Genomic DNA, 14,890 nt, shown 5'->3' on the forward strand with positions numbered 1-14,890 from the left:
GGATGCCTGGGTGGCTCAGTGGTTGAAGATCTGCCTTTGGATCAGATTGTGCTCAGGGTCCTGGCATCAAGTCCAACATCGGGCTCCCCACAGGGAGCCTGCTTCTCCCTCTACCCATGTCTCTGCCTCTCTGTCTCTCATGAGTAAATAAATAAAATCTTTTTTTTTTAAAGAGTTCGTATCTTTTAAAGAAACATACTGAAATATTTATGAATGAAATGATGATATATCCTTCCAGAAAGGAGAAATGAGTAGGGCAGAGATAAAGTAAGTTTATCCATAAGCTGACAAACTATTGAAGCTGGAGGATAGAAATGTGGGGATTCACTGCCTATTTTTCTATATGTAATTTTCTATAATATAACCCTTAAAAAGAAAAAAAAAAAAACTAGTACTGGGGTTCCTGAGTGGTATAATAGATTAAGCATCTGATTCTTGGTTTCAGCTCAGGTCATGATCTCAGAGTAGTGAGATCGAGCCCACATTGGGCTCTGTGCTTACCAGGGAGTCTGTTTGGGATTCTCTCTCCCTTTTCCTCTGCCCCTATCCCCCACACTATCTCTCAAATACATAAGTAAATCTTAAAAAAAAAAAAAAAAAAAAAAAAAGTCTAGTACTGTAGATTCATAGTAAAAAAAAAAAAAAAAAAGGCAAGTAGACTCACAAGGGAATAAGGAGCAAGTCCTGGACCAATTTTTTTTTATACCTTGTAATAAATAACCTATAAGTAGATACATATAATTCTTATGCTACTGTAAATTTTGATATAAACAAATTCACATACCAGGGTTAATTTATTTTTCAGGTTATACATCATGAATTGGATTTGAAAAATAAAGCAGTCATGTCCATGATCAAATGAAAAGAATAATCTGGGCCTACACTGCCATTTCCTGTGAAACTTTGCCTTTCTCAGGATATAAGACAAATCTTTCCCAAATCACTGACACTAACCCCAAAGGCTCCTAATTCAGAGCCTTAAACAAGGTCTTCCTCTAGAAATTAGGTATGATCCTCATTTAGTTCACTCCTCTAGAATCTTTTTCCCAAGTAACTGGAGTTCAAGAGGAGAAATGCAGATTTTCTGGATCTCAGTAGATAAAGTTGTTTATTCTTTGTAAGTGTGTAATACACATTTACAAAGCCCTATATTGTGACAGGCTTCTGTGATAGGTCTTGGGGACCCAGTCTCTGCTCTTATCTACTGGGGAAGACAAAAAAGTAAAGAGGCAAGTAGTAAATAATTTTTTAATCTAGATAAAGTCAATTTAATATGAAAGAGGAAAACTGGTTTGCAATATTCTTCTCTAGTCAATGCCAGATTATCTAATTGCTTTGAAACACAACTACTTCCTCCTCCTTAAGTGTTGGGCAAACAATAGGGAGCAGATTGGGGGTAGGGAGGGTATACATACACACCCAATTAGGGGAATGGTTATAAATTCCTGCTTTGGGAGTCACTACATTTCTTTCTTTTCAGTAGAAAAATCCCTAGAGTAAATGGAATAGAAGCTGGCAGTGAGGAGTGGTTAGACTGAAAATAGACATCAATTCTGGAATCACATAGGGTTGGAAGGAAGATTTTGAGGCGTAAAATCAACTCAAATAATGGAGAATTGATTTTTTTTTTCTTTTTAGTATTGGTGTGGATATCAATAGATTCAGGAAACACCTACGGATCAAAAGCACTAGGAGACTCTTTATGAGAATTTTATACCTTCCATAAGGAAGCTTAACCCTGGGATGCCTGAATGGTTCAGCAGTTGAGCATCTACCTTCTGCTCAGGGTGTGATCCCAGGGACCAGGATCCTGTCCCACATCGGGCTCCCTGCATGGAGCCAGCTTCTCCCTCTGCCTGTGCCTCTGCCTCTCTCTCTCTCTGTCTCTCCCATGAATGAATAAATAAATCTAAAAAAAAAAAAAAAGGAAGCTTAACCATTTGTTCTGGTGGCTGGGGGTAAAAGATAATGTTTTTCATTTTGCTTCTATCTGCGTAAAATATCTCTGGAGAGAAACACGTAAGACTAGAAACATTGTTTTAAGGGAAGGGTATTCGGAGGCTAGGAAATGGGTAAAAGGAGATTTCTTTTTCCCCTATGAATACTATATGCCTTTTAAATTTTGAACCATATGAATATATTACCTTGTATAATTCATTAATTTATTTATTTTTTTTTTAATTTTTTATTTATTTATGATAGCCACAGAGAGAGAGAGAGAGGCGCAGAGACACAGGCAGAGGGAGAAGCAGGCTCCATGCACCGGGAGCCCGACGTGGGATTCGATCCCAGGTCTCCAGGATCGCGCCCTGGGCCAAAGGCAGGCGCCAAACCGCTGCGCCACCCAGGGATCCCCATTAATTTATTTAAAATAAAGACTAAAATGGAAATCATAATGCCTAAAAGTGGGTGAGGAGATTAGCATCACAGGGCTGTTTTCCCCTAATACAAAATGAAAACTAAGGCACACTCTGCTAAGAAACTAAAGAGCCAAAAAATAAAAAAAAAAAAAAAAAGAAACTAAATAGCCATTATAACTGAATATAATACATAATCCCAGATTTTCTTTTCTTTTCTTTTCTTTTGTTAAGTAATCTCTACATACAAAGTGTGTCTTGAACTCATGACCCCAAGATCTAGAGTCACATGCTCTACTGACTGAGCCTTCCAGGCACCTCTCAGACTTTCTTTTGCTACAAAGGGCCTTATGGACAAAGTTAGTGAATCCTGACTAAGATCTATCAGTTGAATAATAGTATTGTATCACTGTTAATTTCCTGATTTTAATAACTGAACTGCAGTTATATATAAGAAAAGTCTGTTTTTATGAAACGCTAAAATATTTAGGGGTAAAGTGGTATCATGTCTGCAATTTAAGAATTCAGTTGGGGGTGGTAGTGAATAGAAAGAGACAGAGAAAGATACAATAATAAAGAAAGTATGATAAAGTGTTAACATTTGTGGTAAGGAGGAGGAATCTCTGAGACTGGTAAACATTAGTGTGTATAAAATGAGTAAAAAGGGATGCCTGGATGGCTCAGTGGTTGAGCATCTGCCTTTGGCTCAGGGCATGATCCCAGGTTCCAGGATCAAGTCCTGCATCAGGCTCCCTGCATGGAGCCTGCTTCTTCCTCTGACTGTGTCTCTGCCTCTCTCTGTCTCTCATGAATAAATAAACTAAATCTTTAAAAAATAATAAAATAAAGTGAGTAAAAAATGTCACTTTTTTTGAAAACAGGTAATTTTAAGGACTTAATTTTTAAGTAATCTCAACACCCAATGTGGGGATCAAGACCACAGCCCTGAGATCAAGAGTCGCGTGTTCTACTGAATGAGCCAGCCAGGCCCCCCAGTTTTTAAAATAACGTTAAATATAGGGCTCCTGGATGGCTCAGTTGGTTAAGTGTCTGCCTTTGACTGAGGTCATGATCCCTGGGTCCTGAGATTGAGATCCGTGCGAGGGGGGAAGTCTGCTTCTCCCTCTCCTTCTGCTGTTCCCCTCTGCTTGTGCTCACTGTCTCTCCCTCCGAAATAAACAACTTAAAAAAAAGATTTTATTTATTTATTCATGAGAGACACACAGAGAGAGGCAGAAACATAGGCAGAGGGAGTAGCAGGCTCCTTGTGGGGAGCCTGATGTGGGACTCAATCCCAGGACCCCAGGATCATGACCTGAGCCAAAGGTAGATGTTCAACCGCTGAGCCACCCAGATGCCCCTCCTCCCAATAAATAAATAAAATCTTTAAAAAATAAAAATTGAAAAAATAAATGTTAAATATATACTTATCATATGACCTAGCAATGACACAAAAGAAACGAAAGCACGTATATCCAAAAAGTTTTTACAAGAATGTTCATGTCCACAGTATTCCTAATAGCCCAAAGTGCAAACAATTCACATGTTCCCCAATAGGAGAGTAAATAAATAAATGTATTCATACAATAGATATTGGAAAAGGATTCTCCATGGGTCTCTTGTGTTTCTGCATGTCTTGTGAACAGAGGCACTAACAGCTTTGCTCCAATCTTCTCCAGAGTTCTTGTATAGCAGATACCTTGGAAGATATAGTTTCTCTATCTGGAGCAGAGGGCAAGTTTGTTTGCTGCCCAGTAAAATGAAGATAATGTCTCCCTCCTGGTCATAAGTTGGGCAAGGTTCCCTGCAGCCTCTATTAAAAGATCAGAGTTTCCTAAGTCTGGGGTTCACTATGACTCAAGATTACTGTGTGTGTAGTATCCACTGAGGCCCATCTGAATCACTTCCCTGGGACTTGGGATGGGGGGCACTTGGAAACTGGCACAAGCATGAAGTTAATGCTTCCTGCTGTGCCATGAGTAAAAAAGACCTTTATCTCTGACCCAGAAATCTTATATCTTCTACCATGACCCTGTGGCAGTCTTACTTGTTATCTTGCAAGTAGGGTAAAATCTCAGAATTTTCCGTTTTTGACAATGGAATGCTGCTCAGCAATGAAAAAGAATGAATCACTGATACATAAACCAACAAAATTAACCTTTGAAAACAATACTCTGGGTGAAAAGAAAAAGCCAAAAATGAATACAGTACTGTATGATTCTATTTCTATGAAGTTCTAGATTGGGTAAACCTAATCTATATTGATAGAATGCAGGTCACTACTTGCCTGAGACAAGGGATTTGAGGCATGTTGACCACAAAGGCAAAGGAGGAAACTACCCTGATTGATGGGGCTTTTCTTTTTTTTTTTTTTTTTTTGATGGGGCTTTTCATTATGCATCTTTGTTGTGGCAGTGGTTGCATGGGTATATACATTTTTCAGAGTGTAACAAGCTGTACACCTAAATAGGTGCAATTTTTTTAAGATTCTATTTTTAAGTAATCTCTACACCCAACATGGGACTCAAACCCACAACCCCAAGATCAAGAGTCACATGCTCTGCCGACTAAACCAGCCAGGAGCCCTGTATAATTTTCTTACATATAAATTATGCCTCAATAAATTTGTACCAGTAGAAACATCCCAAATTTCCATCAACATATGAATGGATAAATTAGATTTGGTACATACACACAATGAAATATTATTTGGCCTTAAAAGGGAATGAATTCTGTGGCACCTGGGTGGTTCAGTCGGTTAAGCATCTGCCTTAGGCTCAGATTATGATCTCGGGGTCCTGGGATCGAGCCCACATTGGGGCTCCTTGCTCAGCGAGGAGTCTGCTTCTCACTTTGCCTCTGCCTCTCCCCACCCCCTACTTGTGCGTTGTGTGCTCTCTCTCTCTCTCAAATAAGAGAATAAAATTTTAAAAGAAATGAGGGCACATGGGTGGCTCAGTGGTTGAGCGTCTGCCTTCGACTCAGGGCATGATCCTGGGGTCTGGGATTGAGTCCTGCATCGGCCTCCCTGCAGGGAGCCTGCCTCTCCCTCTGCCTATGTCTCTGCCTCTCTCTCTCTCTCTCTGTGTGTGTGTCTCTCATGAATAAATAAATAAAATCTAAAGGGGAAAAAAAAGGCTCTGGGAAATTTTAAATAAAGGAATATATTTTATTTTCATTCACCCTAGCATTTCTCAAACTTACTTGATTAAAAGTTTTGACATTCCATGGAATTAATATTTTGTGGGATACATATTTAGAAGAGAATTTCCCAGTGCTCTGGCAAAAATCTAGCTGTGAAGGGGAAAATAAGTACAGGTACGCAAAAGCTTTTGGGATTTCTAAAGTCAAACTTATCTAAAAAATATTTTTAAAATATTAAAGAATTGAACTGATTTACCAATAGTCATTAAGGATTGTCAGAGAGTATTCAAGATCCTTTTTTTTTTTTTTAAGATTTTATTTATCTCTTCATGAGAGACACACAGAGAGAGGGACAGAAATATAGGCAGAGAGAAGCAGGCTCCATGCAGAGAGCCTGATGTGGGACTCAATCCCGGAATTCTAGGATCACGCCCTGGGCCAAAGGCAGACACTTAACCTTAACCGCTGAGCCACCCAGGTGTCCTTAAATATTTTATTTATTTATTCACGAAAGACAGAGACATATGCAGAGGGAGGAGAAGCAGACTCCATGCAGAGAGCCCGATGCAGAGACTCCACTCCTGGATTCTGGGATCACGCCCTGAGCCAAAGGTAGGCGCTCAACCACTGAGCCACCCAGGTGTCCCAGTATTCAAGTTCCTAAAGACCACAGAACATGAAATTTTAGCTGTATTTAACAGTTCAGTCAACAATCCTTTACCTAGAATTCTAAGAAATTCTAGGTAAAGGATTGTTTTAGGGGTATTTAACAGCTCAGTCAACAATCCTTTACCTAGAATTTTCTTCTTCTTTTTTTTTTTTTTTAAAGGTTTTATTTATTTATTTGACAGAGAGAAAGAGAGAGAGAGCACTAGCAGGGGGAGTGGCAGGCAGAGGGAGAAGGTGAAGCAGACTCCCCGCTGAGCAAGGAGACCTTGGTGGGGCTGGATCCCAAGACCTGGAGATCACAACCCAGTCGCAAGCAGATGTTCAACCAACTGAGCCGCCCAGGTGCCCCTTGAATTTTCTTCTGTAACACTACTGAAACATAGGTTCGAATGACTACATTTTAATGTAAGTATCACTTGTTCTGGTACATACTGTAGTGATGGAGAGAGGAAGCTCTGGAGTTAAGCTGTCTGGGTGGGAATCCCTGCTCCACCTCCATTGGGTATTGCGACTCTGGGCAGTTTATGTAAACTCTCTAGGCCCTTAGTGTTTCATCTGTAAATAAGGACTGTTGGAAAGACCAAATTTCTGAGACACCAAGAAAGCATTAATTTTAAATATTAGTTAACACCATTACCTCTTTCATTTTACCTGAAATTAGCATTGCATTTCCAAATAATTTTAGCAAATTTACTTTTTCTCCAAAGAACAAAGCTAGTGTAGGTTCTCACACAGAATACCATTTATTATAGAAGACTTAGGTTTTTATATTAACTTTAGGCATATTTACAATAATTTAAAAAATTTTCTATATAGCAATTGCAAAAATAGTTTTATTTAGGTATTTCTCATCTCTTCATTTCAAAATACTTCAATGGTTTTCAAAAAATTACTTCCCAAATAACTGATATTTTGGTTTTTTTTTTTTTTTGATAACCCACAAAGAAATAAACTTAATTTAGGAGTTTGAATATTTCATCAGTTCTGTCTTCATCTAATTCTTAAAACTATTTTAGAGATAATGCTTTCCTTTTCATCATTAAAGATCATTCCATCTGCAAGATAGAAAGGTATTTTATTTTTATTTTTTAAGGTTTTATTTATTTATTAATAAGAGACACAGAGAGAGAGGCAGAGACACAGGCAGAGGGAGAAGCAGGCTCCATGCAGGGAGCCCAACGTGGGACTTGATCCCGGTCTCCAGGATCACACCCTGGGCTGAAGGCAGCGCTAAACCACTGAGCCACCAGGGCTGCCCTCAATTTACCTTCTGTCTTACAATCCAAGAAGTCTTTTTTTTTTTTTTAAGTGACATATCCCTCTTTGAAATCAGGATATATCATTTTTGTAATTTAACACCAAAAAAATGGAATTTTATTTCTTTTACTTATAATTTCTTTTTGGGCCTCCCCATCTCTACCACCTCCCACACACATATGCCTCTGTCTCTATAATGTGATCATCACCATTAATTATACAATTGTATAAAATCAAGATTGGGAATTTAAAAGCTTATCTTCAAATAATCAGGCAAAACAGATTGATTTTATTGTGAGATAAACATGATACTCTAAGAACTGTTGAGGACTAGTGAGAATATAATCTTTATCATTTATGAATCTTAATAGGTTTTTAAATTTTCTACCACTAAATCTAAATTCTAAAATTTGATTGTTTTCAGTGTGGACCTCAGATTATAGAAAACAGAAATGTTCTCATTTGTCGTCACAAAGTCAAGAAAGGACAAAGAGAATCTTTGAGTAAAATGTTTTGTTTTTGTTTTTGTAAATCTGTTTAAATAAATACACATATAGTCATACACTCAAATAAATGCACACTTATATTTGTATCAGTTGTATCCTAAAATTGGAAAAAATATTTCAAATTCATGTTTTTTCTTTTCTATGCCACTTCTTTTTTTTTTTTTTTAAGATTTTATTTATTTATTCATGAGATACACAGAGAGAGGGAGAGAGAGGCAGAGGGAGAAGCAGGCTCCTTCTGGGGAACCTGATGCAGGACTCTATCTCAGGATCCCAGAATCACTCCCTGAGCCAAAGGCAGATGCTCAACTACTGAGCCACCCAGGTGTCCCTAGACCGTTTATTCTTTTTGCATGAAATATGATTATAGGGACTAATAATTAAAAAATAAGAAAGCTAACTTGTTTAGCAAATGATTCACAGATGTTTCTTATTTATACAGCCGCTACTTTCTTTGTAAAGCAGTGATCAGATGTGATGTTATGCTGAGGGAAGACCTAAGAATATTGTCACCGAAGTGTACTGTCACCTAACCATATTGTCAACTACCACAACAGCTGTTCTTCAGTCCTGACTTTCTACTTTGGAATCATTTTCATGATCCAGAATGAAAACACACACCTTAGCATCCAAAGCTTTGAAAAATAACCAGGAAATTTAGGAAGAGCAGGGGGTATCAAGTGGCAAATTCATAGGATCATCTATTTAGGCCAACTCTTTCCATTTGTACATAAGAATGAAATATATACTATTATCATACATAAAATATGAGAGCATAGATACTATTCCTCTCTCTCGTTAAGCTGTATCTGGAGAGGCAGGATCTGAGTGAGAGCAGTCCTGGTGGCAAGCTACCATGTAAAATGTGCTGCACCACAATTTGAAAGTTATGTGATTTGGGGCAAGTTATTTCTTATTTTTATACTTTAATTTCCTCATCTTACATAATTTGGATGATATAGCCTATTTTATTGGGTCATTGTGAGGATGAAATGGGGAAAGAGAAAGAATTGGGCAGTTCCTCTTGTAATAGAGGCAAAACTTTAACTATTTTAGGTTTTTAGCTGGGACTGCAATAAAAAAATTAACAAGAGAAAGTTTATTAACAAGCATGGCACCTATCACACAGGAGGAACTTCAATGAAAAGTCACTAAAAATGGCAGTTTAGAATTCCAGATTAGGTTGCATTTTCAACAAAGAGCAATAAATGTATCCATTTATTTTGTATTTAATCACTTTGATCTTTTGGATAAACAACTGATTTTTTTTCATGTTTTTGCATGAATTCAGATTATAAGCCCCTTCTGAATAGACACTTCTATTTTCTTCTCTTTTCTATAAATAGTAAATGTTTAATTACATTTTAAATTAAGCAAATTTTGGAGACTCAAAGCTTTCATTGTGAACTACTAATAAAATGATTAAAAAGAAAAATTAATGAAAGTATCAACTGCAAGCTCTGGATTCTTACATTCTCTAGTCTACGGCATTCTTCTAAGGTCTGCTCAGTTGTTATTCAAGATCACAGTAAACACAAAAGATGTAATTCAAAAATAAAATTTTGTTACATTTTCTCTTCCTTTCTTACATAATCAACTAGTGTGAATAATAAAATTATATTAAACTGGAGCAGGGGGAAGGCTTTAGATCCCTTGACTTTTGCCAGAGATAAATTTGCTGGAGATGATTATCTGCACCTATTACTCAATAGTTTAGGTTCCTCTTTTCCTGGACATTAACTTGTGTTCCCTTCAGCCTGGGTCATCCAAGAGGGGTGGAAGACTGGCTGATAACCATAGATGTGCTCAATGATGGCTGAAGTTTTATTTCTTATCTAAAGATAAGCCAACATCATAGGATATTTAATAAGAAAAATTCAATATAAGAAAGAGGAAAGAAGACAAAAGGAAGGAAATTGACATTTCCAAGAGTGATGATTTGCCAAACCCGATGTGGGAGCCAACTTTAATATCAAGAGTTATTTGTTAAGTAACTCTTAGCCTTAAGATTATAATGCGTATTTCCTTGTTTGGTACAGGAATTTTTATCTGTTCCCTGTATGTGAATTAAGGGAAATTAAGCTTAAATTTACTCATTAATCTTGTAATGTTTGACTAGCTACTACAACTTTACAGATCTTGTTATAATCAACTCAATCAATAGAAAAGACTAGACTATCTTCAGTTAAGGAAAAAGGCATTTATATTCCTTTTTAAGTCAATTATGGTGTACATAAAAATAAATGGTACTTTATAGAACTAGACTTTTTTGTGACGGTTTCTTGAAATCACTACCCTCCCAGCACAATAAAATTATCTATTAACACTTATTTGAAATTTGTTTAATTATTTCATTGCAGAATGCTGTGGCAAATATGTTAATAAATTAAGAATATTGCCTTTCAATGAAATTTCTGTGCTAATTAAGTGTTGTCTGGGCTATGCTAATGCAAATGTAGCCCTTTCTTTGCAAGAGCGGAGGTACAATTAAAATATTCACCATAATGGAATTTAAATCATAGTTTGAAAAACAACCACTACTAAATGTAAACTATTCCTGCAATAATTTTCCAGTACTTCCCTCCTCCAACTAATATTAGGAACATTAGCACAAGTCTGAGACAGAAGCATCCCAGTTCTTCCTGGTTTCTCCTGGGAATTACAGTTTCATTTTTCACTTAACTCATTACAGTTAACTCAACTACATTACAGTGTTTTTACATTATCACTCTTATTTCCAGTTTTTTGCGTGTTGTACAAAAAACATTTTCATGCGATGGACAGAGTGTATCTATCTCAAATCATATGTTTTTGATCTTCACAAAACATTTACCAATACCTGATCTCAAGGCATTTCAGAAATATTTTCTGATGAATACATATTGTTCAAATGGCAGCCAAAAATAGTGAATTACATAAATCAACATTCTAAGTAACCTCCAAAGTGAAAAAGAAACTTGTTAAAAAGTTCCATTAATCAATATTTCTAAGAGCTTCCATTTTCAATTTTAGATCTTTCATTTTGACCTGCTCTTTCACTGCCTTCCCTTAAAGGGATTAATACTTTTACCTGGCAGAAGTAGTCACGTTCCCCAACCTTAACCTGACCAATCATAGATAATAAGGACAATCACCAGTTTTACTGAACAGTTTATTCCTTTAAAAGCTTAAGTAGTTGTATTCTATTGCCTAGAAATTATAATTCTAGTATACGAAATATTTTTAAAATTTTTTTAAAGATTTATTCATTTATTTTTAGAGAGGTAATACACGCACACAAGCCTCCATAGCAGGGGAAGGGGAGAGGGAGAGAGAAAATCCTTAAGCAGACTCCCCACTGAGCAGAGAGCCTCATGTGGGGTTTGATCCCAGGACACAGATCATGACCTAAGGTAAAATTAAGAGCCAACCCAGGTGCCCCTACATATATATTTTTTTAAGATTTATTTTATTTGGGGGACTGAGTCACCTGACTCAGTGGTTTAGTGCCTGCCTTTGGCCCAGGGTGTGATCCTGGAGTCCTAGGATGGAGTCCCACATCAGGCTCCCTGCATGGAGCCTGCTTCTCCCTCTGCCTCTCTCTCTTTCCCTGTGTTTCTCATGAATAAATAAATAAAATGTTAAAAATAAAGATTTTTTTTATTTGAGAAAGAGAGTGTGGGCAGGATGGCGGAAAGGGGGAGGGCAAGCAAGAGACAGTCCCAAGCAGACTCTGCACTAAGCACAGAGCTCTACGCAGGGCTCAATCTCACAACCCCAAGATCAGGACCTGAACCGAAACCAAGAGCTGGGCTCTCAACTGACTGTGGCACCCAGGTGCTTCTATATTTTTTTAAGATTTTATTTATTCATGAAAGACACAGAGAGAGAGGCACAGACATAAGCTGAAGGAGAATCAGGCTCCTTGCGGGAGTCTGATGCTGGACTCGATCCTGGCCCCCGGGATCATGCCCTGAGCTGAAGGCAAATGCTCAACCGCTGAGCCTCCCCAGGCATCCCTATAAAATATTTTTAAAATTATCATGAATAACCAGCTATGTGATTAACACACATATTTTAAGTAAAGAATAATCACTCATTGATGAAGCCTGCACTACTTTGAAATCATTAACTGAAAATAATAAAAGGTGGAAGGCACCTGGCTGGCTCAATCAGTAGGACATCTGACACTTGATCTCAGGGTCATGAGCTCAAGCCCCACTCTGAGTATAGAGATTGCTTTAAAAAAAAAGTAAAATAGTAGCTTACAGTTATTGATTACTTAATATGTACCTGCCACTGTTTTAGAGCTTTACATGAATCAACTTATTTAATTCTCATAAAAATTTTATGAGGAAGCTATTAGCATTGTAGTTTCACAGACTCAAACTGAGGTTAAGTAACTCGGTCAGTTCTGTGACTGGGACTCAGGGGTGCAGGAGTGCCTGGTTCTGGGGGTCCCAAACAGGCCAGGCTTGCAGCTGACAAAATCCTAAAGGCAGAGGGATGAGTGGTGGTAAAACAAAAATGATATTAATCTTCCTGAGGCCAACATTCGGAAGGCACTGGACTAACATCTCAAAGACTTGGGAAGTGTTGAAAATACTTCTAGGTTCACATAAGGAGAATGTGGGACAACAGTTGGTGGATACATGCAGGTGGGCAGGAAAGGTCAGGTGGATCAGTGTCTAGGGTCAGTCACATAGGGGCTTGCTGGCTCAAGGCAGTCCCCAGGGGGTAGTTGAGGGGTAGTTTTGGTTTCCATTCTAGGATCCTTTGCTGGAAGGGTCTTTTGCTTGAGTTAAGAGATAAGCTGAAAAGAGCTTAATCAGAAAGTACAGACCCACGAGAGAGCAAAAGGCAAGCTGAGCATAACACCCTTCTCCACTTAAGGTGGGACATGTACCAACCTCCTCAGACACTAGTGACTGCCTAAGAACAAAGGCAGGGGAAACACAAATGGGTCAACTGATAAAGATCACAGTCATGTAGGACATGAAACTCCATGATAGTTTTAACTGTCTTAATGATTTACAAGAAAAACACAATCTTAATAATAGACCTCCAGACTCAGTTTCCTGGAGCCCTAACATCACCTTAACCTTCACAGGATAGAAAACTCTGAATGAGTGTTGAGGGGGGCGGAGCAGGGCACATGGGTGGCTCAGTGGTTGAGCAGCTGCCTTTGGCTCAGGTTGTGATCCTGGGGTCCTGGGATCGAGCCTGCTTCTCCCTCTGCCTATGTCTCTGCCTCTCTCTGAGTCTCTCAGGAATAAATTAATAAAATCTTTTTTAAAAAATTAAAAGAAAACCTTAGGGGGTTCCTGGGTGGTTAAGTTGGTTAAAAGTCTGCCTTCAGCTCAGGTCATGATCCTCCATCAGGCGCCTGTTCAGTGGGGAGTTGGCTTCTCCCCCTGACCCTGCCCTCTCTGACCTTCCCCCTCTTGGACCCTTCCCTCTTGTACTCCCTCTCTTTCAAATAAAGAAATAAAATATTAAAAAAAAAAAAAAAAAAAAGATAGGCAGCCCTGGTGGCCCAGAGGTTTAGCGCTGCCTTCGGCCCCAAGGCGTGATCCTGGAGACCCAGGATCGAGTCCCGCGTCAGGCTCCCTGCATGGAGCCTGCTTCTCCCTCGGCCTGTGTCTCTGCCTTTCTCTCAATCAATCAATCTCTCTCTCTCTCTCTCTGTCATGAATAAATAAATAAAATCTTAAAAAAACCAAAAACATAGAAAACCCTGTATAATCAGTCACTCCTCACAATCACAATGCAGCTCTTTCTGCTCATGGGTCCTGCCACCCATGCTAAAATAAAAACATGTTTTGCACTGTAAAAAGTCTCAAGAATGTAAAACATCTCAAGAATTCTGTATTGACCATTGGGCTTCACGATCCCATGTCACAGATTGAGGTCAAAATAGAGGCAGGTAGTCAAAGGTCTCTTTTAGTTACATAGTTTCTAAGTAGGAGATTCAGAATTGCATCCCAGGCCATTTGCCTCTGGGCCTGTGTTCCTAATCAGTACAGTAACGTGCCCTTCAAATAGCACTCACATACTTGTTTTGAAACTGAATTACTGAGGAATTTACTACATTCAGTTTGACACCAAAAATAAGACTGAAACTGTAATCATGTTTAAAAAAGAGAAGGATTTGTTTTTATAGCAAAACTGCACCAAAATTATCCCTCAGCATCTCCTTTTGAACACCATTATCTCTTGCCTAAAGCAAAAATATCAATCAGCACTCTTTTACTAGTGCTGAGGCCCAGGTTAGGCCTCAGAATCCTTCTTAACACAACATACTTTTTTTTTTCTTTTTTTTATTTTCTTTTTTATTTTTTTTACTTTTTTTTTTTTTTTAACACAACATACTTGATAGGTGTTGCACAAGAAGAAACCTGTACACGGTGTCTAGCAGTACACTAAAACAAGCAGTTTCATACAACACAATTGTATGTTACATTCCAGTCTTTTTCCTTTTTTTCACAATGTATCTTAGAGAAAATTTACAAGTCCAAAGCCAGTTGAGAGATCAGTGCTTCTGTTACTGACCACCCCATTTAACTGTACAATTGACCGTTGAACAATGAGGGGATTGGAGGCACTGATACCCCCAGTCAGAAATCTGCATATAACTTTTGATTCTCAAAAAAAAAAAAAAAAAAAAAAAAAAATTTTGATTCTCAGAAACAGCCTACTGCAGACCAAAAGTCTTACTGATAACATAAACAACTAACACATATTTTGTGTGTTACATGTATTAAATACTGTATTCTCATAATAAAAGTAAGCTAGGGAAAAGAAAATGTTAAGAAGATTATAAAGAAGAGGGGCTCCTAGGTGGCTCAGTTGTTTAAGCATCCGACTCTTGATTTCAGCTCAGGTCGTGATCTCAGGGTCATGAGATCGAGACCCATATCCAGCTCTGCACTCAGGGTGGAGTCTGCTTGAGACTCTCCCTCTCCTTCTGCCCCTCCC

Source organism: Canis lupus, chromosome 11, assembly GCF_003254725.2.
Source record: "Canis lupus dingo isolate Sandy chromosome 11, ASM325472v2, whole genome shotgun sequence".
In the NCBI taxonomy this organism is placed as follows: domain Eukaryota; kingdom Metazoa; phylum Chordata; class Mammalia; order Carnivora; family Canidae; genus Canis; species Canis lupus.